The sequence below is a fragment of the Tachyglossus aculeatus genome, chromosome 23 (genome assembly GCF_015852505.1).
Source record: "Tachyglossus aculeatus isolate mTacAcu1 chromosome 23, mTacAcu1.pri, whole genome shotgun sequence".
NCBI classification, from domain to species: Eukaryota; Metazoa; Chordata; class Mammalia; order Monotremata; family Tachyglossidae; genus Tachyglossus; species Tachyglossus aculeatus.
This window is the reverse complement of record NC_052088.1, coordinates 10878801-10902854: the sequence shown is the minus strand read 5'-3', so window position 1 is coordinate 10902854 and position 24054 is coordinate 10878801. Positions and strand designations below refer to the sequence as shown.

General features: G+C 46.4%; 1 protein-coding gene across 2 annotated transcripts in view; it reads right to left on the bottom strand.

Moving 5' to 3' along the window:
- The window catches only part of LHFPL2 (LHFPL tetraspan subfamily member 2), a 156151-nt gene that overhangs the window by 71683 nt on the left and 60414 nt on the right, over positions 1-24054 (bottom strand). For both annotated transcript variants that reach the window (XM_038765796.1, XM_038765797.1), the window contains exon 3: positions 15897-15953. The gene's annotated coding sequence lies outside the window, so the exon portion shown is untranslated. The remainder of the gene's footprint in view (positions 1-15896; positions 15954-24054) is intronic.

Below are 24054 nucleotides of genomic sequence, written 5' to 3'. Positions count from 1 at the left end.
TCTAAATCCCGGTTCTTCCTCTTGTCTGCTGGGTGACCTTGGGCAAGTCACTTCACTTCTTTGTGACTCAGTTACCTTATCTGTAAAACAGTAACAATAATTGTGGTATTTATTAAGCACTTACTATGTGCCAGGCACTTTACTAAGTGCTGGGGTGGATACAAGCAAACTGGGTTGGACACAGTCCCTGTCCCGCATGGGGCTCATGGTCTTAATCGACACTTTACAGATGAGGTAACCGAGGCACAGAGAAGTTATGTGACTTGCCCAAGGCCACACTGCAGACAAGGGGCCGAGCCGGGATTAGAGCCCATGACCTTTTAGACTGTGAGCCCAATGTTGGGTAGGGACTGTCTCTATATGTTGTCAATTTGTACTTCCCAAGCGCTTAGTACAGTGCTCTGCACACAGTAAGCGCTCAATAAATACGATTGATGATGACTCAGTGCAAGCGCTTAGTACAGTGCTCTGCACACAGTAAGCGCTCAATAAATACGACTGATTGACTTCCAAGCCCATGCTCTATCCACTAGGCCATGCTGGATTAGGACACTGAGTCCCATGTGGGACAGGGACTTTATCCAATTTGATTAACTTGTATCTAACCCAGTGCTTAGCACAGTGCCTGGAACATAGTAAGCACTTATCAAATATCATTTTTAAAAAAAATTAATTTCTCCACAGTTTTCTATCCAGATTGTGTCTTGAAGACATGTGTTGGATGATGATGATGATGGCATTTATTAAGCGCTTACTATGTGCAAAGCACTGTTCTAAGCACTGGGGAGTTTACAAGGTGATCAGGTTGTCCCATGGGGTGCTCACAGTCTTAATCCCCATTTTACAGACGAGGGAACTGAGGCCCAGAGAAGTGAAGTGACTTGCCCAGAGTCACACAGCTGACAATTGGCAGAGCCGGGATTTGAACCCATGAACTCTGACTCCAAAGCCCGGGCTCTTTCCAGCGAGCCACGCTGCTTCTCCTGCCGGAGATCTGCAGGATGTTGGAGCATCCTGCCGGAGATCTGCAGGATTCCCCCGCCTCTAGACTGTAAACTCATTGTGGGCAGGGAATGCGTCTGTTATATGGTACTCTTCCAAGAGTTTAGCACAGTGCTCTGCACATCGTAAGTGCTCAATAAATATGATTGACTGACTGGCTGAAGGTCTCCTGGGAACTTTCCCAGCAGGGTCAGCCCGGCCCTACTCTACAATGGGAGTCGAGGGGCGGTGTGGGGGGACTGAGGAGGTTGGGGGGAGGGTTCTGACAGGGTCACGGTGGGGCCGTGACTGTCTCCCCCAGCCCCCCAGCTTCTCCTCTGCTACCACCTGCCCTCATCCACAGACGGAGGAGAAATACTGATGTCACTTCCCAGGCTTCCCCGCTCCAGGGGCCAGACGCCCATCCATCAGCTCCAGGATCATGGAGATCCGTCTGCTGTCCTCCCAGTTCAGGCCCACGTCCTCTGGCATTCCCCCTTCACACCGAGGGCTGGGCTCGGGGGATGGAGGGGCAGCTACAAATCAAATCTTGCCTTAGCGGCCTGGAATGATTAAACCCGGGGTACCCCGGGAGCTGTGGCCCAGGAAGGAGGGTTTTGCCCACTCGCAGCTGGATGGGCGGCTGAACAGATGGATGCTATCTGGAGCGGTGACTCACTCCAATCTAATTATCTGACTGTGAGAATGTGGTGCTGATTGAAGGCGACAGCCCTGGCCATCAGGAGGAGACTCGGGCTACGCGAGATGCAGAGTTTGGAGCAGGTGGGAAGGCCCAGACCTCCTTGAATGAGGAGGAAGCAGAAGCGGTAGCAGCAGGCTTTAATTCTATCTGTTCTGACAACTTTGACACCCATCTACCTGTTTTGTTTTGTTGTTTGTCTCCCTCTTCTAGACTGTGAGCCCGCTGTTGGGTAGGGACCGTCTTTATATGTTGCCAATTTGTACTTCTCAAGTGCTTAGTACAGTGCTCTGCGCACAGTAAGCGCTCAATAAATACGACTGAATGAATGAATGAAAAAGCACTGAGTGTGAAACAATGAGCTGGTGTACCCACTGGATCGGGCACTGTCCTGGCTCACTACTCTCTTCACCCAAAGGACTCTGCCCCCATCAGGTGTCCAATAAAGCGATTTGCACCCAAAAGCGGCATGGCCTGGGAGTCGGAGGACCTGGGTTCTAATCCTGACTCTGCCACTTGTGTGCTGTAAAAGTGGGCAAGTCACTTCACTTCTCCGTGCCTCAGTTACCTCAAGGGGATGAAGACTGTGAGTCCCATATGGGACAGGGATGACAGTGTCTGACCTGATCAGCTTGTATCTATCCCGGCGCTTAGTACAGTGCCTGGTACATTGTAAATGTTTAACAAATGATGAAGTTGGCCTGTCTTCTGCGACGCCGCTGTCACTCTCCTGCTTCTCCTGCTCACCGATTCCTATTAGCACAACCGGCGGCAGTGGGGATGGTACGATGAGTCTTTGAGCTCCAAGGCCTTGAAAGAAGACGTGGGAAGGAAGAATTCCCCACTGGGGGTAATGACACTGTTAATCCCAGGGCTGGGCACACACCGGTTCCCTCACGGTCAATCGCTTTGAATGTCCTGCTCCACTCCTGTATCTGTTTCCCAGTGGAAGCCCCGTTCCCAACAGTCCCACTCCCAGAGCGAGCGGCTTGGCTACTGGAAGAGGGGAGTGGCAAGACCCTGCCCCTTCCAAACTAGAAAGAGGCAAGTAGCTCTGGTGTCCATACCACTCTGGCAGTCACAGGAGAAAATGGCTGCTGAGATAGTGGTTTCCCAGGGTTGGCTCTGTTGACTTTCAGTTGGTTTCCCCCCCAAACTGAGCGCTCAGTAAATCCCACTGACTGACTGGACAGCCTGGCCGGGAGCAGCCAATGCCTCAGGTGGACTTTCCAGGTGAGGAGTTGAGAGTCAGGTGCAAGTAAAGGCGGCAGGATGGGGGAGACGGAGCAGGGTCGAAGAGTTAACACAAAAAAGGAAAAGTCTGGCAGTGAAACGAGATGCATCCTCTCTCTCCTTTTACAGGAACTCCTCGCTCTTGGGGGGCTGCTGGGCCCTGATGGGAGGACAGCTGACCACGGTTTCCACCCCCTAGGCGGAGTGAAAATGGAACTTCACTGGCAGCCTCAGTCATCGGGTTTATCATTTCACTGTGAAACCCGTGACACATTCAGCCCGCCACTCTCTCTCTGGGGCCGGGGGAGGGGGGCCTCGGTTCCCTCCCCTGTAAAATGGGGATGGCTCTCTTCCTCCCTTCAAGGCCCTACTGAAAGCTCACCTCCTCCAGGAGGCCTTCCCACACTGAGCCCCCTCCTTCCTCTCCCCTTCGTCCCCCTCTCCATCCCCCCGTCTTACCTCCTTCCCTTCCCCACAGCACCTGTATATATGTTTGTACATATTTATTACTTTATTTTACTTGTACATATCTATTCTATTTATTTTATTTTGTTAATGTGTTTGGTTTTGTTCTCTGTCTCCCCCTTCTAGACTGTGAGCCCACTGTGGGGTAGGGACTGTCTCTATATGTTGCCAACTTGGACTTCCCAAATGCTTAGTACAGTGCTCTGCACACTCAATAAATATGATTGATTGATTGATTCAAAGAGAGAGAAAGGCTTGTCATACCTGAGCTTGTGGTTACAGAGGCTGGTGTTTCCAGTACCTTGCCTGTCTCCATTCACTCATTCATTCATTCGTCTTTATTGAGCACTTACTGTGTGAAAAGCACTGTACTAAGCACTTAGGAGGGTACTATGTAACAATAAACAGATCGGGCTCACAGCGATCTTACAGTCTAGAGGGGGAAGACAGACATTAAAATGAGTACATGATTCCCCACTTATCCTCCGATTCAATCAATCAATGGAATTTACTGAGCCCTCACTTTTTTTCTAATGGCATTTGTTATGCGCTTACTCTGTGCCAGGCACTGTGCCAGGCTGGGGGTAAACACAGGGTGATCAGGTTGGGCACAGTTCATGTCCCACATGGGGCTCACAGCTATAATCACCATTTTATAGAGGAGGTAACTGAGGCACAGAGAAGTGTGAAATGATTTGCTCAAGGTCACACAGCAGACAAGGGGCGGTGTCAGAATGAGAACTCAGGTCCTCAGGTCTGTGCTCTTTCCACAAGGCCACGCTGCTTCTTTCTATACTAATCAATCAATCAATCAATCGTATTTATTGAGCGCTTACTGTATGCAGAGCACTGTACTAAGCACTTGGGAAGTACAAGTTGGCAACATATAAAGACAGTCCCTACCCAACATCATCATCATCATCAATCGTATTTATTGAGCACTTACTGTGTGCAGAGAACTGTACTAAGCGCTTGGGAGGTACAAATTGGCAACATATAGAGACAGTCCCTGCCCAACAGCGGGCTCACAGTCTAAAAGGGGGAGACAGAGAACAAAACCAAACATACTAACAAAATAAAATAAGTAGAATAGTTATGTACAAGCAAAATATACTAAGTGCTTGGGGAAGTTCTATACAACAGAACTGGCAGATACGATCCTTGCCCACAAGTTGCTTACAGTCCACAGGGGAGAAGGCCATTAAAACAAAGTACAGGTGGTGGAAAGAGTAGAGTATAAGGACATGTTTGCAAGGGCTGTGGAGCAGGGATGAGCCTCAGAGCGCTTGAGGGGTACACAGCCCAGGGCACGGGTGATGTGGGGGCGGGAGAAGGGAAGAATAGAGGAGATGAGGGCTTGGTCGGGGAAGCATCTCCAAATTTCTGCCAAAGCATCAGCTGAGCTCAGCCAACTTCCACGGCCTTGTGTCTGTGGCTCACAGACAAGGGCAGCCGAGACCAGACCGCGGCTGTCAGAAACCCTCAGCTGGGCGGAAAGGAAGGGAACATGATCACCGCTTACCAGAGAGATGCCCCACGGGAACAGCAGGGTTTGGGCTTAGTCAATGTCTATGTTAAATAAATCGCCGTCTTGGCATCTACACCCTAAGGGACCTTTCTTTGTAGGCCACATTCATGCCACGTTTGGCCGCCTCAGGCAATGACTCGAACCATCTCCCTTCTCCAAGAAGAGAAACCTCAACTTGATCTGGAAAACTGATCGGATTTCACCGGGCTCTTTCTAACCCCTGAAGTGTTCACTTGCTTTTTGTTCTTCTCGGCTCCCAACTTTTTCGTTAAACAATTTCTAGAAAGATTATTTTCAGGGAAGGGCGTGTTTTAATAAAGGCCTCCAGTGCCTGGAAATAGTTCCACCAGGCTCTCATTTTCCAACATGTTCATTTTTACCCCACCCAAGAATCTTGCGAAAATACTGGAATTCCATGTATCCTTAAAATGGGTGTTTTAGACACGGTGTTTTCAGAACAATTCTGATATTAAAGCTGGTATACATTTAAATACAGTCAATCAATCAATAGTATTCACGGAGTGTCCACTCTGTGCAGAGCACTGTAAATACCCTTCTAGACTGTGAACCCGCTGATGGGTAGGGACCGTCTCTATATGTTGCCAACTTGTACTTCCCAAGCGCATAGTACAGTGCTCTGCACACAGTAAGCGCTCAATAAATACGATTGAATGAATGAATCATTGAAATATCAGTGACCTCGCCTGTAAAATGGAGATTAAGACTGTAAGCCCCATGTGGGGAAACCTAATTACCTTGTATCTACCCCAGTGCTTAGAACAGTGCTTGGCACATAAGAAGTGCTTCACAAATGCCAGCTTTATTATTAATAAAATGTGAGAGTTCAATGCTTAGGGGACTAGACCCAAGGGTCTGAGGGAAATTAAGTACCTATCAAACAATTTTCTCCTGCTTAACCCCTTGAGCACTTGACTGCATTAAAACAATACCTATCACTTACTCCACACTTTCTGTTCTGTCAATAAGCTGCTGCCCAGAAAAATGGGGTCTGTGGAAAAATGGGGGGATTTTCTCTCAGAACCAAAATGACAAAATAATTCTTGCCTACGCGGCACGGCGTAGTGGATACCGTCCGGGCCTAGGAGTCAAAAGGTCATGGGTTCTAGTCCTGGTTCCGCCACTTATCTACTGTGTGACCTTGGGCAAGTCATTTCACTTCTCTGAGCCTCAGTTACCTCATCTGCAAAATGGAGATTGAGACCGTGAGCCCCATTTGGGACAGGGACTGTGTCCAACCTGATTTGCTTGTATCCACCCTAGCGGTTAGTACGGTGCCTGGTATATAGTAAGTGCTTAAAAACAGTACAATTACTATTATTATTATTTTAGTTCTTGCCTTTTCATCCCTCATAAAGGAATGATCTATCCCAGTTGAGGCTCTTTGAATCATACTTTCCCATAGAAAATAAGGCATTCCCAAGAACCCTCAATTTGAAAAAAATAAAATATATTAAAAACAGTGATAAGAAACACAGAACATAAAGCTACAGGATCAAGTAGCAATGTAACTGTGTACAATAATGAAAACTTTTGAATTGGATTTTGTGTTCATATACACTTAACTTTCACCTATAATAAGGATAACAATGGTATTTGTTAAGCACTTACTATCTGCCAAGCACTGTTCTAAGCGCTGGGGTAGATACAAGGTAATCAGGTTGTCCCACGTGGGGCTCACAGTCTTAATTCCCATTTTACAGATGAGGTAACTGAGGCACAGAGAAGTTAAGTGACTTGCCCAAAGTCATGTAGCTGACAAATGGGGGCAAAAAAGATATCTCCTACTAGCAGATCTGCCATTACCTATGCTAAATAGCTATCATGATCTAAGACTATTATTTGGGCTATTATCATCTAAGGCTATTAATAAGCCCTAATAAAATCACAGTTCCTCCAAGAGGCCTTCCCCAACTAAGCCCTCCCTTCCTCATCTTAGTCCTCCCATCTGCAACAGCTATACACTTGGGTCTGTTCCCATTCATTCATTCATTAAATTGTATTTATTGAGCGCTTACTGTGTGCAGAGCACTCTGCTGTGTCCATAATCGCTTTGGTTTATACCCCTCACCCGGGCCCAGAGCACAAATCCACCTGGAATTTATTTTTTAACATCTGTAAGCTGCTTGACGGCAGGGATAGTTGATAACCACTCTTTTGATTTGGACTCTGCCGAACACTTAGTTCAGTGCTCTGCACCCAGTAAGTGCTCAGTAAATACCAACATCAGTGATTATGATAATATAACTATTTTTGAATGATGGTACATATTAGGGACTTGCTTTGGGGCACTGCGGTGAGCTAAGCATTGGGATGAATTCAAAATAACCAGATCGGACACAGTTGCTAGACATTATATACATCTATTAACTTTACTATACTTTCCCAGGCACTTAGTTTAGTGCTCGCTAAATACTACTGACTGACTGAACCCTTACAGGTTGGGGATGTGTCTTGTGCTTCTGTTGTTCTTTCCTAAGCGCATAGTAAAGTGTGCTGCACAAAGCAAATGCTCAATAAATTCCATTACTACTACTTAATGCTACTCCTACACAGGGCTCAGTTTAAGAAGTAGAGCGAATAAGGATCTAATCCCCATTTTACAGATGAGGAAACCGAGGCCCAGAGATTTGTTAAGTCATTTTGTACGTGGTCATACAGCAGGTTAATGGTTGAGATAATAATAATAAGAATAATAATAATAATAATAATAATAATAATAATTGTATTTGTTAAGCATTTACTATGTGCAAAGCACTGTTCTAAGAGCTGGGGAGGTTACAAGGTGATCAGGTTGTCCCACGGGGGGCTCACAGTTTTAATCCCCAGTTTACAGATGAGGTAACTGAGGCACAGAGAAGTGAAGTGACTTGCCCAAAGTCACACAGCTGACAGTTGGCAGAGCCGGGATTTGAACCCATGATCTCTGACTCCAAAGTCCGGGCTCTTTCCACTGAGCCACGCTCCTTTCCGTTACAGGATGACAACTCAGGTCTCCTGGCTCCCAGCCCCCTGTCATTTCCATTAATCAATCAATCTTACTTACTGAGTGCTCAATGTGGGCAGAGCACTGTACTAAGTGCTTGGGAGAGTACAATACAACTGAGTTAGTAGATATGATCCCTGCCTACAGTGAGCTCGCAGTCTTGGGGGGCGGGGGGGGGAATTAAGCCACACTGCCTTCCCAGAACACCCCCTAACCATCCCGAGTACAGAGCAGCTTTCTGACTTCTTTTTCTGTCATGACAACACCAGGGAGAAAAGCAAGAAGCCACCTACAATGACCCTAATGGGAATACGAAAGCGTTTAGACCAGAGAAATAGCTCTGAGGGATGGAAAGATTATCAGCTGACTCCAGTTTCTCACACGGGGTCAGTGAAATGCATTTGCATCGCGATTTGTTTGGCATTTGCCTTCATTACAAGGATCTGACAACCTCAACAATGAGTTAATGACAGGAAGTGTTCATTTCTTTGCAAAGACGAGCGGGATCTGTGTACAGTAGAACTCTGATTAAAATTAGTCAGAGCCCCTGAGAGTGTCTGAGTTTCCCCTCCCTTCCTTAACTTGTTTTCCCTGACTCCATAGACTCAGACCCCAGGAAAGGGGGAAAAAAAATCTCCTTCATCTAGTAGCTCGTGTAACTGGGAAATAAGGAGATCTCTGTCAGAAACGGGCATTGAGTGAAAATGGTGAATTTGAAGAGTACTTTTTATGTTCCCAGAGTGTTCTCCCATCAAATGGCTCACTTCATCTGCACACTGGCCTTGTGAGGTAGAAAGAGACAGGTGTCATCCCCACTTTGCAGATGAGAAAACTGAGGCCCAGAGAGATTTAGTGACTTGCCCAAGGTCGCTTAATAGTGACCAGTGGCAGATATAGGATTAGAACCCAGTCCCGTGTCCTTTCCACCGAACCACACTGCCTGACTCCCCATTGTGAGCATACACCACCTGCGAGCAATGGGTTACCCAAAAACACATTTCCCAAAATAATTTCCTGCTCCGGGGCTTTCTTTAGTGTTACAATGTTCTAGAATTTCAAGCACTTGCCAAAATTACAATTAACCTGATGAACTATCCCCTGACTGGTACTTTCCAAGGGAGCAGAATGAAGAAGAGGAGGAGGAAGAGGTCAATAAGGAGGAGGACAAGGAGGAGGAGGAGAACACAGTATTTTTTTACTGCTTTTCAAACCACCTGCATCCTGAAGGCAGCACTGAATATGGAAAAATAAAAACCAATCTAGGTGTTTCTCACATGATTAATCAGGAGTAGTCATTGAGCACCCACTGTGTGCCGAGCTCCACACTTAGCATTTGGGAGAGTACAACAGAGGTTGAAGACAAGATCTCTGCCTTTAAGTTCCTTGGAATCGAACAAGGGAAGACAGATACAATGTAATTTCAGGAGGCAGAAGAAGCTGGAAAGGAGGACTGGTGAATAAGGAAGTGCTGAAAGAGTTGAGTGCATGAAAACCCCCTCAGAAGGAGAAGTGCATAGGACCAAAGAAAAAAGTTAATGATGAAGTCCACTGAGCAGATTGTCTTTGGCTTGAGCAACCAATGCCTCAAGGGAAAAATTTCAGATCCCCAAAACTCCAAGAAATCTCCCAAGGAGGAGCAGACAGGTCGAGGTTTGGCTGCTCGAGTCATCAAAAACAATAACGCTCACAGATGCCAAACTTATTTTTCCTTTTTTTCCATCCACCACAAAGCTCCACCACGGCCTCCTTGGGCGAGCTGCTTCATCCAATGTCCCAACTGAGTCATGTGACTCACTTGAGAAAAGTATTCCCCTGGCCCTATGCCTCCTCCTGACACCAATCCTTCCAGGGAGAAGACTGGGATCGGCAGCAATATTTAGGTTGTAATTGGCTTTTTTTGTTCCCCATGGTTCCCGTTGCCTTCCTCACAGAAAACATCCCACCTCTCCAAAACATGGCAATTAAATGGTCAGGTCGTGCCCAAACCAGTATGGCTCCTGGAAATATTTTTCATGGAGCCCAGGGTTTACAGAAAAGGAAACTGTGGGTTAGAAAACATGGAGAAAGTACGATTTTTATTTGTCTGAAAGAGAAACATCAATTACCACACTCCAAACTAGGCCGGAAGAGTCAAGTTGAGGTTATCACTTGTACTACAATTCTGTCTCCCCCCTCTAACTGTAAGCTAGTTGTGGGCAGGGAATGTGTCTACCAACTCTGCCGTACCCTCCCAAGTGCTTAGTACAGTGCTCTGCATATAGTAAGTGCCCAGTAAATTCCATTGATGATTTTATTTTCTGGGAAGGTGGAGTAAAGGGCTTTGTAAACAATGGCCCATTTCCGTGTTGTACAGCAACTTCAACTTCAGAATGTAATACTTTTGGTGTTTAATCAACCAATAGTATTTGTTGAGTGCTTACTGTATGTGCAGCCCTGTATTAAGTGCTTGGGAGAGCAGAATACAACAGGGTTGGCAGATATGTTCCCTCCCCATACGAGCTTACAGTCTATTAAAGAGTTTACTATGTTCCGGAGCGTTATACTGAGCACTGGGATAGACTTGAGATAATGAGGTCAAACGCAGTCTCTGTTCCACAAAGGAGTCTGAATGTGTTTAACCGAGGACATCCCAGATGAAAGCTGAAATGGCCTGAGTGGCCGGCGGAGAGGAATGGGAACCTTTCGCATAAACCCTCACCAGCACTGGGGCCCATGCCAATTCCTTGTTTTTTATCCTCTTTAAAGAGAATATTTGAGTTGCAGCAGGCAACGGAATAGTGAGAAGATCCCAGAACTTGGAGACAGTCGTATAATGAATAGGGACTTTCGACTCCAGCTTTCAGTGGAAAACACTGGTAATAATAATAATGATGACGGCATTTGGTAAGTGCTTACTATGTGCAAAACACTGTTCTAAGCGCTGCGGGGGAAGCCCATGTGGGGCTCACAGTCTTAATCCCCATTTTACAGATGAGGGAACTGAGGCTCAGAGAATGATGATGGCATTTTTTATTAAGCGCTTACAGTCAAAGCACTGTTCTAAGCGCTGGGGAGTTTACAAGGTGATCAGGTTGTCCCACATGGGGCTCACAGTCTTAACCCCAATTTTACATCAATCCTCATCATCAATCGTATTTATTGAGCGCTTACTATGTGCAGAGCACTGTACTAAGCGCTTGGGAAGTACAAACTGGCAACATATAGAGACAGTCCCTACCCAACAGTGGGCTCACAGTCTAAAAGGGAGTAACTGAGGCTCAGAAAAGTTAAGTGGCTGGCCCAAGGTCACACAGCAGACATGTGGCAGAGCCGGGATTCGAACCCATGACCTCTGACTCCAAAGCCCGTTCTCTTTCCACTGAGCCACGCTGCCAGTAGACTCTGTGGGCTGTCCCACTGCCAGGCCTCTAAATTTTGATTTCAAAGAAGCTAAATATCTGTCCGGCGGCTGACTCGAGCTCATCGTTCTTTCGTTCATTCAGTCGTATTTATTGAACACTTACTGTGTGCAGAGCACTGTACTAAGCGCTTAGGAGTGGCTGGACCATTCCATAGAACAACATGGCAATAATCAATCAATCACTGATATTTTCTGAGCACCAACTGAGTACCGAGCACTGCACTTAGGAGAGTACGAACGAGGAAGACACGGGTTCCCTGACTTCACGGAGCTTACGGTCTAAGAGCCCGTTCCCTCGGAAAGCACTCGCAGGTTTCATTTTTCATCCCTGTTAGGCAGGACCCCAAGTGGCTTCTCCCCCTGTTTCCCACTGGCCAGCACCGCCGGTGGTCTCTGGCTACCAGGCTGGGCCAGATCTACTGGTTAGTTTGTGCTTCCCAAGTGGAGCTCAGCTCCAGCCCCATCATCAATCGTATTTATTGAGCGTTTACTGTGTGCAGAGCACTGTACTAAGCGCTTGGGAAGTACAAGTTGGCAACCTATAGAGACAGTCCCTACCCAACAGTGGGCTCACAGTCTAAAAATGCCCTGGAATTCCAGTGGCTCTATGGCCATAGCTCCAAACTTCCTCCCTGCTGCTGGCTCCCGTTCCGGCCCAGCTGACTGTTCCAGGGCCGCTGACCTTTGAGTTTAAATTTGAGTTTAAAATACATTTATTTCTTTATTTTACTTGTACACATCTATTCTATTTATTTTATTTTGTTAGTATGTTTGGTTTTGTTCTCTGTCTCCCCCTTTTAGACTGTGAGCCCACTGTTGGGTAGGGACTGTCTCTATATGTTGCCAACTTGTACTTCCCAAGAGCTTAGTACAGCGCTCTGCACACAGTAAGCGCTCAATAAATACCATTGATTGATTGATTGATTGAGCTGGTCAGCCTTGACTCAGGGTAGGCAAGAGGTCAGCCAGCCCATGAGAAGAAGGTGCCTATGGGCTCCAGACCATCAGTCCAAGTGTGACTGTGGGATGCCCCCTCTGTTTCCCCTCCTACTCCAAGTCTCTGAAAAAACCTGCCAAGGAAGTGGGCGGGGGTCCTGGATGGGTGAGGGAGCAGGAACTGTACTAATAATAATAATATTAACTGTGGTATTTGTTAAGCGCTTACTATGTACCAGGCACTATACTAAGTGCTAGTACAAGCTAATAAGGTTGGACCCAAACTATGTACAACGTAGGGCTCACGTTTTTTCAGATGAAGTAACTGAGGCCCAGAGCAGTTCAGTGAGGCCCAGGGTCGCTCAATCAATCAATCAATCGTATTTATTGAGCGCTCACTGTGTGCAGAGCACTGTACTAAGCGCTTGGGAAGTACAAGTTGGCAACATCTAGAGACGGTCCCTACCCAACAGTGGGCTCACAGTCTAGAAGGGGGAGACAGAGAACAAAACCAAACAGATTAACAAAATAAAATAAATAGAATAGATATGTACAAGTAAAATAAATAGAGTAATAAATATGTACAAACATATATACAGGTGCTATGGGGAAGGGAGGTCAGGATTAGAACCCCGATCCTTCTGACTCTAAGCCATGATGCTTCTCTGTACATATTAATACATCCATTTATTCACCCGTATGTCTTATTTACATCTATGACACTAGGACACATACGAGGTAATTGGGTTAGACGCCGTCCCCGTCCCACATTGGGCTCACAGTCTTAATTCCCAGTTTACAGACGAGATAACTGAGGCCCAAAGAAGTGAAGTGACTTGCCCAAGGTCACCCAGCACACAAGTCACGGCTCAGTGGAAAGAGCCCGGGCTTTGGAGTCAGAGGTCATGGGTTCAAACCCCGGTTCTGCCAATGGTCAGCTGTGTGACTTTCGGCAAGTTACTTAACTTCTCTGTGCCTCAGTTACCCCATCTGTAAAATGGGGATTAAGACTGTGAGCCCCACGTGGGACAACCTGATGACCTTGTACCTACCCCAGCGCTTAGAACAGTGTTGGCACATAGTAAGCGCTTAACAAATTAAAAAAAAAAAGTGGCGGAGCAAGGATTAGAACCCAGGTCCTTCTAACTCCCAGGCCTCCACAGGGCAACGCTCCTTCCCAAGAGCGGGGGCCGAGGCTACTGGAGCAGCCGACCCCGGAGCTCCCGGAGCATGGTGGGGTTGGACGAGCGGCCGCCTCCTGGGCTACTCTTGCCACCCCTCACTTAGCCCCACGCCCTGGGCAAGTCCCTGAACCTAAACTGTCCAGGCCCCTGAACCTGAATCTCCGCGCCTTGAGGTCACGAGTTGCTTAGAGCCCCATCTCTTCTGGCCACACTAACTCCTCCTCCTGATATCATTCAATGCTGGGGAACAGGCAGCAGACTTGCTTCCTTCTCAGACCTCCTGTTATTTCACCCTTACAGCAAAAGACCATTGAATCTCAGGAGGAGACCATTAGCACTCACTGACATGCCTCCTCCTCCCTCCCCGACTCCCAGGAGCAGGTGCCCGGTCTTGGCTTCCTGCCAAGACCTGTGCTGTGGATGTCGGAGAGACCGGCAGAGCAAAACGGAAGGGGGAAACGGAGGTAGCTTAGGGTTACTGTTAGGGAAAGGGAGGAGAAGAAGAGCTGGAAAGATGAGGCCACGTCTGATGACACCATTATATTGGACTTTACATGATGTCATGTGCATCACAGGTCATGTGAAGGGGTTCGCAAGAGAAGCCCAGATCCAGGCCCTGGTATTGGTTACAGAGGAAGATTGCAAATCTGATGATTCCGTTGGAATCTACTGACCACTGGCTCCAAGGCTCGCCATCAGCTTTCCCCTCCTTACTTAGCTGTACTTTTCTCCCCAGTTGTGGCTCTTCATTCTCTTAATAATAATAATGGCATTTATTAAGCGCTTACTATGTGCAAAGCACTGTTCTGAGCGCTGGGGCGGTTACAAGGTGATCAGGTTGTCCCACAGGGGGCTCACAGTCTTCATCCCCATTTTACAGATGAGGTAACTGAGGCCCAGAGAAGTTAAATGGCTTGCCCAAAGTCACACAGCTGACAATTGGTGGAGCCAGGATTTGAACCCCTGACCTCTGACTCCAAAGCCCATGCTCTTTCCACTGAGCCACACTGCTTCTCTTACACTCACCTCTTTATTAATCCTGCCTGCCTCTCAACTCGCCCACCTTATTCCTCACACCCTTCCCGCTACTTTGAACTCCCTCCAACTTCAAATCTATCAGATCCATCAGTCAGTGCAGAACACTGTACTAAATGCTCGGGAGAGTACAATGTAACAGAGTTGGTAGACAATTTCCCTGCCCACAATGAGCTTACAATCTAGAGGACAGCTATCTCTCGCTCCAAAGCCCTCCTGAAATGCCACCTCCTCCAGGAATCCTTCCCTAATTAATTTCCACTCTCCCAAGAAGTGGCATCCCAACAGTCATCCTTAGCACTTATGTATTTATCGATTTAAGTACTCCTTTCATCTAATCACTTTTCTATACGCTTGCACTTAGTACAGCATATTTCTCCTGCTTCCACCTCATATGAACAGTGTCTGTCTCCCATTACATTGTAAGCTCCTTAAGGGAAGGAACCATTCTCCACTCCCTTCTTTCCACCCTCAGAGGATGTTTCTGTGGCAGAAGGAGATTGAGAGGGGAACGGGAGATTTCCTGCAACCCGGCTCCTTGCCCAGCACAACCAAAGCTCTGGAGAGGAGCAGGAGAAGGAGGGTGAGAAGCCCAAAGCTAATCCACAAGCAGAACAACAGGCCAGAAGGACTGGATACTACAGAGGACATTTCCCCGCTAATCCCGAACACCCCCATCACATCATCCTAATCACTGAACCAGCAGTACTCAGTCGAGATTTACTGTAACACTGTCCCAACCAATTCGGGAAACATGATAAGACATGTTCTCTGCCCTCATGGCGCTTGCAGTATAGCATGAGGAAGCGGGCACAAGAGAATTTACAGAAAGAGGAAGGTGAAAATGGATATGTAAATAAGTGAGCGTTTAAATAGGAAGTTATTTAAATCCAGGGCATTTCCCATTTTTGTGAACATCCGTGTATTTCTTCCACTTATTTATATCGTTTTTCTGTGCTTATTTTTTGCCGTTAATAACTGTACCTATATTTTCCCTCTTGCTTGCACCGTCTACAGACAATTTACGTCAGCTCATTTCCCCAGTTAAACTGCAAACTCCTCGAGGGCAGGAACTACCCCTCTCACTCTTAGGCGCTCCCCAGCTCCCTCATCAGTAGAGCGATCTGCACCCAGGAGTAGTTGGACATAAACCTGAGTAAATGAATAACTGAGAATGGCCAGTTTCATTTCTGTTTTAGTACAGGAGGCGGTGCAGAATGTTTCTGACACCAGGTTCTGATTCACAGGCCTGAATGTTTACTGCAGTCACTGCCAGTTACACAACTTTCTCTGCTTCCTTGAAACCACCATAAAAGCACATGAGCAACTGATGGCCCCGATCACAAAACCTCTGTAGGCTCCCCGGATATTCCCCTCGGCCCGGCCGCAGAGGGTTCCCAAAGGTAGCATTTCAAACTCCATTCACTCACCTCTCTAGAGCCCTGGAGCCGAAGAATCCGGTACAGAAATGCAGAAGTCGGGAAAGCCTGCAGAAACAAATTAAACAGAGTGGAGGAGTTGCGTTTGAACCCCAAAACACCGATCAACGCAATTTTAATATCCTTAGAAGTGGACAGAGCCCAGACGTGGGAGTCAGAAGGATCTGGGTTCTAATCCGAGCTCCGCCACGTGTCTTGACCTTGGGTGAGTCACTTCACTTCCCTGTGCCTCAGTTCCCTCATCTGTAAGAGTAATACCGTGACTCCCATGGCGGGACATGGACTAGGTCCACCCTGATAAGCTTGAATATCCTCTAGACTATAAGCTTCTTGTAGGCAATCTTATTTATGGAGCACTGTACTGCAGGCAGAGCGCTTGGGAGACTACAATACAACAGAGTTGGTATCCACATTCCCCGCCCACAACGAGCTTACAGTCTAGAGGCGGATTCAGGCATTAAATATAAATAAATTAAGGATCTGTACATAAGTGCTGTGGGGCTGAGGGTGACACAGAAGGGACTGGGAGAAGAGGAAATGAGGGCTTAGTTGGGGAAGGCCTCTTGGAGGAGGTGTGCTTTTAATAAGGTTTTGAAGGTGGGGGAGAGTGATTGTCTATCGGATATGAAGGGGGAGGATGGTCCAGGCCAGAGGCAGGATGTGGGTGAGAGGCTGGCAGCAAGAGAGATGAGATTGAGGTAAGGGAGTAGGTTGGCATTAAAGCAGCTAAGTGTGTGGGTTGGACTGTAGTAAGAAAGCAGCGAGGTAAAATAGGAGAGGGTAAGGGGATTGAGTTCTTTAAAGCTGATGGTAAGGGGTTTCTGTTTGACGCAGAGGTGGATGGGCACCCTGGAGGTTCTCGAGGAGTGGGGAGATGTGGACTGAACTTTTTGTAGAAAAATGATCCAGGCTGCAGAGTGAAGTATGGACTGAAGACAGGGAGGTCAGCAAGAAGGCTGATGCAGTAATCAAGGCGGGATGGGATAAATGCTTGGATTAACGTGATAGCAATTTGGATGGAGAAGACAGGGTGGATTTTAGCTACGCTACGAAGGTTGAACCGACAGGAACCTACAGGGAATGTGGCTCAGTGGCAAGAGCCCGGGCTTTGGAGTCAGAGGTCGTGGGTTCAAATCCCAGCTCTGCCAATTGTCAGCTGTGTGACTTTGGGCAAGTCACTTCACTTCTCTGTGCCTCAGTGACCTCATCTGTAAAATGGGGGTGAAGACTGAGAGTCCCCTGTGGGACAACCTGATCACTTCGTAACCTCCCCAGCACTTAGAACAGTGCTTTGTACATAGTAAGTGCTTAATAAATGCTATTATTATTATTATTATTATTATTACCAACAAGTCTACCAACTCTGTTGCATTACACTGTCTCAAGTGCTTAGTACAGTGCTCTGCACATAGAAAGCACTAATAAATACCATTGACTGATTGATCTCAGGGGGTTCCAAGGCTTATCAAACTGGGATCCCTCAACAGCATAGGATAAAATGTTCATTAGCCCGTGGTTCAGGGGAAAGAGCCCAGAATGGAGATTCAGGAGACTAAGGTTCTGGCCCCAGCTCTGTCACTGGCCTGCTGTGTGACCGTGGCAAGTCCTTTACCCTCTCTGGACCTCAGTTTCCTCACCTGTAAAATGGGGATAAGATCCCTGCTCTTCCTACCGCTTAGACTGGGAGCTTCATGTGGTGGAAGAAATATGTCAGACAAAATTATCTTTTATTACCTCAACACTTAGTACAGTATTAGGTGCATAATTAGTGCTTGACAATTATTGCCATTATTTTTATTACTAGTTTGAAGATATGGCGCTTCCACAACACAGGCGGGCTGATACAAGTCTCCAAAACACTAACCAACCAGGAGAAACTCAATATATCATGGAGACAATGAACAGGACAAATCTGGCACCCAATAATATCCTTTTCCCTTTAAATGGCCTAAATGAATGAAATTCCATGAATGCTTGGCATGCTTAATTTTTCTAATGCACTTTTCCCATTGTTCATTTCATTTTGCCTTCACCACATGTCACAATCTTTTTCATTCAACTCTATTGTTTTCAAAGACTAAAGTTATACCAGGGAGAACAGATTAGATTCCAAGCTTCCTAGACAACAGGGTCTCAGACTGTAAATGAGTAACTCAAAACTTCAGTAATGCTGAAACAAGCAAATTATAAAATCACTGTAAGTTCACCCTTATTATTGTTTAATGGTACTCATTCATTCAATCATATTTGTTGAGCGCTTACTGTGTGCAGAGTACTGTACTAAGCGCTTGGAAAGTACAATTCATCATTAAGCACTTACTATGAGCCAAGCCCTATAATGATGATGATGAGGATGATGATGGCATTTATTAAGCGCTTACTAGGTGCCAAGCACTGTTCTAAGCGCTGGAGAGGTTACAAGATGATCAGGTTGTCCCTCGTGGGGTTCACAGTCTTCATCCCCATTTTCCAAATGAGGGAACTGAGGCTCAGAGAAGTGAAGTGACTCGCCCTAAGTCACACAGCTGACAAGTGGCTGAGACAGGATTAGAACCCAGGCCCCAAGCCTGAACTCTTTCCACTGAGCCACAGTGCTTCTCAGTTTACATCCTCTACCAAATCAGTGCTCTTCCCACTAGGCCACTTAGAGCACTTATTCCATATCTGTACATTACATTTTATACAGTATTTACTTATATAGTAGTGTCCATCTCCCCTAATAGACCGGAAACTCATAGTGGGCAAGAAACATGTCCTACCAACTCTGTTGTATTGTACTCTCCCAAGCACTTAGCACAATGCACTGCACATGGTAAGCACTCAGTAAGTACCGGGCCATGCACCTGATCGCCCCGTGATTGCCCCTGCTGCACACGTGATTGCCCCGTGTCGCACACGTGATTGCTTCCTGCCATGCACGTGCTCGTCCCATGACGTGCCCGTGATCGCCATGTGATCGCCCCATGCCGTGCACGCGATTTCCACATGATAGCCCCCTGCCACGCATGTGATCACCCCACATTGCGCACGTGATTGCCCCCACCGTGCACGTGATCGCCATGTGAACCTCCCCTGCCACACACATGATCGCCCCGTGGTGGCCCTGTGCCTCGCACGTGACCGTCCCGCAGTAGCCCTTGCCATCCCCATGATCACTGCAGGCCGAGCGTGTGATTCCCGGCTGGTGGCCCCGCACGTGATCCCTGGCCCCACTATCCTTCCCATCTCATGATCCTTTAACCTCAGCGTCATACATGACTTCTTTTGTTTGTACATATTTATTACTCTATTTATTTTACTTGTAAATATCTATTCTATTTATTTTATTTTATTAATATGTTTGGTTTTGTTCTCTGTCTCCCCCTTCAAGACTGCGAGCCCACTGTTGGGTCGGGACTGTCTCTATATGTTGCCAACTTGTACTTCCCAAGCGCTTAGTACAGTGCTCTGCACACAGTAAGCGCTCAATAAATACAATTAATGGATTGATTGATTTCTCTAATTCAGCCCACATATTTAATCCGTCACCAAATCCTGTCGGTCCCACCTTCACAGCATCCCTAAATTCTGGCCTTTCTCTCCATCCCAACAGCTGCCATGTTGCTACAGTCCCTCATCCTATCCCACCTAGAGGACTGTATCGACCTCCTTGCCAAATTCCCAACCTCCTGTCTCCCCCAACTCTAGTCCATACTTCACCCTGCTGCTTGGATTACCTTTCTACACAGACATTCAGAACATTCACTCATTCATTCAATCGTATTTACTGAGCGCTTACTCTGTGCAAAGCACTGTACCAAGCGCTTGGAAAGTACAAGTCAGCAACATAAGAGACGGTCCCTACCTAATGGGCTCCCAGCTAGAAGGGGGGGACAGACAACAAAACAAGTCACAACCGTGGGCAAATCACAACTTCTCTGTGCCTCAGTTTTCTCTACTGTAAAGTGGGGATTCAATACCTGTTCTCCCTCCTAAACCGTGAGCAACTGTGTCCAAACTGATTAACTTGTATCTTTCCTAGTGCTTAACAGTGCTGGACACATAGTAAGCACTTAACAAATACTGTATTAGCTTAAAACAGTGTTTGACACATAGTAAGCACTTAAATATCTCTATATGTTGCCAACTTGTACTTCCCAAGCGCTTAGTACAGTGCTCTGCACACAGTAAGCGCTCAATAAATACAATTGATTGATTGATTGAATACCACAAAATCTTAAAATAGTGCTGGATGCACAGTAATCATTTAACATATACCAGAACAGCTTTAAGCAGTGCTTGACACACACTAGCCATTTAACATATACTACAGTAGTTTTAAACAATGCTTGACACGTAGTAAATGCTTAATTAAACCATGTGAGTCCCATGTGGGACGGGGGCTGTATCCAACCTGCTTATCTTGCATCAACCCCAGCGCTTAGTACAGTGCTTGGCACAAAGTAAGAGCTTAACAAATACCATTGGAAAAAAACCAAAGTAAATGAAATAATAGGGACAATCTTTTTTAAAATCTCAGTGAGACTCACAGGACAGAATTCTTCCCTTCCCATCTGGGGCCCAAAGAACACACAATAATATGTGTTATATTCCTTCCCTTCCTTCCTTCCTTCCCCTTCCTTCCTCTCCCCCTCGTCCCCCTCTCCATCCCCCCCCCCATCTTACCTCCTTCCCTTCCCCACTGCACCTGTATATATGGATATATGGTTGTACATATTTGTTACTCTATTTATTTATTTATTTTACTTGTACATATCTATTCTATTTATTTTATTTTGTTAGTATGTTTGGTTTTGTTCTCTGTCTCCCCCTTTTAGACTGTGAGCCCACTGTTGGGTAGGGACTGTATATGTTGCCAACTTGTACTTCCCAAGCTCTTAGTACAGTGCTCTGCACACAGTAAGTGCTCAATAAATACGATTGATGATGATAATAATGGCATTTATTAAGCACTTACTATGTGCAAAGCACTATTCTAAGCACATCTGGACACCGGCCTCACATTTCAGCAAATAATAATAATAATGATGGCATTTATTAAGCACTTACTATGTGCAAGGCACTGTTCTAAGCACTGGGGAGGTTACAAGGCGATCAGGTTGTCCCACGGGGGGCTCACAGTCTTAATCCTCATTTTCCAGATGAGGTAACTGAGGTACAGAGAAGTTAAGTGACTTGCCCAAAGTCACACAGCTGACAATTGGCAGAGCCGGGATTTGAACCTATGACCTCTGACTCCAAAGCCCGGGCTCTTTACACTGAGCCACGCTGCTTCTTCTCAAATACCACCAATGATAATGACCCTCTGCATCGCCGCACTAACTGCTATCGAGTCTGCCCCCCATCAAGTAGAGAGTCGGCCCAAAAGCCTCCCTCCACCTTGGCTCCTTGCCCTTGAGCTGTGTGGCCTGGAAGCAGAGTTCCTGTTCACAGAGGCCTGTGTGAGGCATGTTTTGACTCTGGAATGTAGGGGTGGAGAGGATGAGGAACCACCTGGAGATATGTTCTAAGTTCCAGGTGGCCCCTGACATTCTCCCACAAAATGGCAGGTGCGATGTCATTACATTGCACTGCATGTTTTTTATATATATATATATATAAATATATATAAATATATTATATATTTATATATATATTTATATATATATGTTATATATATATATTTTATATATATTTTATATATATATGTTTTATATATATATATATATAGTAGGCCTAACATATATAACATACAACATATAACATATATATATATGTTATATATATATATATATAGTAGGCCTTCATACTTACATTGCACTGCATGTTTGACATATATATATATATATATTATATATATTTATAGTAGGCCTTCATACTCAGAGACAATACCATTCACCTATGAAATTCTCCAGTGGGAGTGACTGAAAGGACAACATGCAATCCACAATCCCAGCCACAGATGCTGTCTTTTGTGCGGCCATGTGTGAGGTTTGCAGCACCTGGTGCGGTTTTTGCTTTGGCCCCCTGGTCCCTCGGTGCAATGCTAAGAAGGAAAATCTAAGAATTGTTGTTTCTTTCCCCCCTCAAACCGGACCACCTAGCGATTGACCCGTAGCTCCATCTGACCGAAGTCGGCTCCAACCTCCGAAAACCCAACTTACCACCTGTGGTGAGCTAAGGCCTTTTTTCACCTCCCGTCCGCCCAGATCCCCAAACCCGGGGAGAGCATTAATGCAGGACAAAAGGTTTTGAAAGGCATCTATAGCGGGGAATGAGTCATGTGCAACTGCTGGGGTCTAGAAAGAGCCGTTCCAAGCCTCCCCGTTTGTTCCATTTATGCAAGGAAATTCTTTTTTACCGTGCAAGGCTTCGACTAGCTCAGGTGCAAGCAGTGGCCCAGGGATGTTGGGCTGGCCTATGGAAGGAAAGAGCATTGGGTTGCTTCCCACGATTGATGTGGGGAAAACGAAAAGGAGCTGAAAAGTGAAAAACAAAGTCGCAAGGCTCTTCCCCGCCAAACTTGAGGAGGGGAAGGAAAGAGGGAACGGAGGGAACAAGTTGCCCAGAACAGAGCCATCGGTCTGGAGCAGTGGAGGGGGATGTTAATGAAAGATCCTGCTGCCAGTCCCGGTGATTTTGACACCTGTCTACATGTTTTGTTTTGTTGTCTGTCTCCCCCTTCTAGACTGGGAGCCTGTTGTTGGGTGGGGACCGTCTTTATATGTTGCCGACTTGTACTTCCCAAGCGCTTAGTACAGTGCTCTGCACACAGTAAGCGCTCAATGAACACGATTGAATGAATGACTACATATCTATTCTATTTATTTTATTTTGTTAGTATGTTTGGTTTTGTTCTCTGTCTCCCCCTTTTAGACTGTGAGCCCACTGTTGGGTAGCGACTGTCTCTATATGTTGCCAACTTGTACTTCCCAAGCGCTTAGTACAGTGCTCTGCACACAGTAAGCGCTCAATAAATACGATGGATGATGATGATGATGATGACATATTTTGAGTGCCAGGATGAGGAAGGTATAGGGATTTTAGGGGAGAATGGGGCCTGGGAAAGGAAATAAAGGCCAGATAGCCATCTTCTTGGGTCTGTTCTGCCCCGATTGGAAACTCCTTTCAGAGGCTCTGCTGTCAGGGCGATCACCGGATGCCCTCCCGGATGCCTTCGCCTACAGCTTTTCTCCAGGGGCAAGAGATATCTCCGCCCATTGGACCCAAAGTCATGGCATCCCCTTCCGTGGTCCCTGTGCACACAAGCCCTGCTTCCGGCTCGGGAAGAGGGAGGATGGGTGCTTTGAAACGCTCAACCACCACTGTCCACTCTGCCGGAGTGCCCAGAGGTGGCTGCTTCACTCGTTCACTCACTTACCATCTAGAGTGGGGCCTGGTGAAATACTTCCACTGCACAAAAATAACTGTCTTTCCCTGCAAAGTTCACCGGCTCCCCCGTCCCCAATGCCCCCGAGCTGGTCTTGTCGGTAAGGCAGTGCCACCTGCAATCAGGGCCACCAGTCTGTTTGGCCGCCACATTCATGCCCGACAAATCCAGCCCAGGTTCAGTGTCAAGATTAAACAAAATAAAATGAGTCAGTGGATTTTAAGCCCCGGGAAACTTATCATCACTAAAAACAAACAGGATAGGGGTGACTTTAACCATGACCCTAAACATAAGAAACCAAAGCAGACTCTGGACAATAATCTATCGAGCAGGGGAGTTCCAGATTTATTTTAACTGGATGAACTCTCTGTATTGTACACTCAGTGCCAGAATAACCATAACAAAGAACCATAGAAAAGATATCAAATGAACAAAAATCCCCCAGGTTCTGAACTCGTTTTTGCTCAAGAATCAAAGAGATTTTCAGAACATGGGATTGGGCAGTAAAGAAATCCAATTTTATTTTTAATCGACTAGCGAGGCAATTAAGAATATTTGTATTTTCTCTTTTGAAACTTTGTCATTCCATTGAGAATCAAGAACCAAAGAGAAATGCTCTACATTTAATTATTAACAGTGGGTAATCAGCGCGGCCTGGACTGGTCCTCAGTGAGAGAATCTGGGGTCTGATCCTGGCTCTGCGACCTTGGGCAAATCACATCACTTCTCTGGGCCTCAGTTTCCTCATCTGTAAAATGGGAATGCAATACCTGTTCTCCT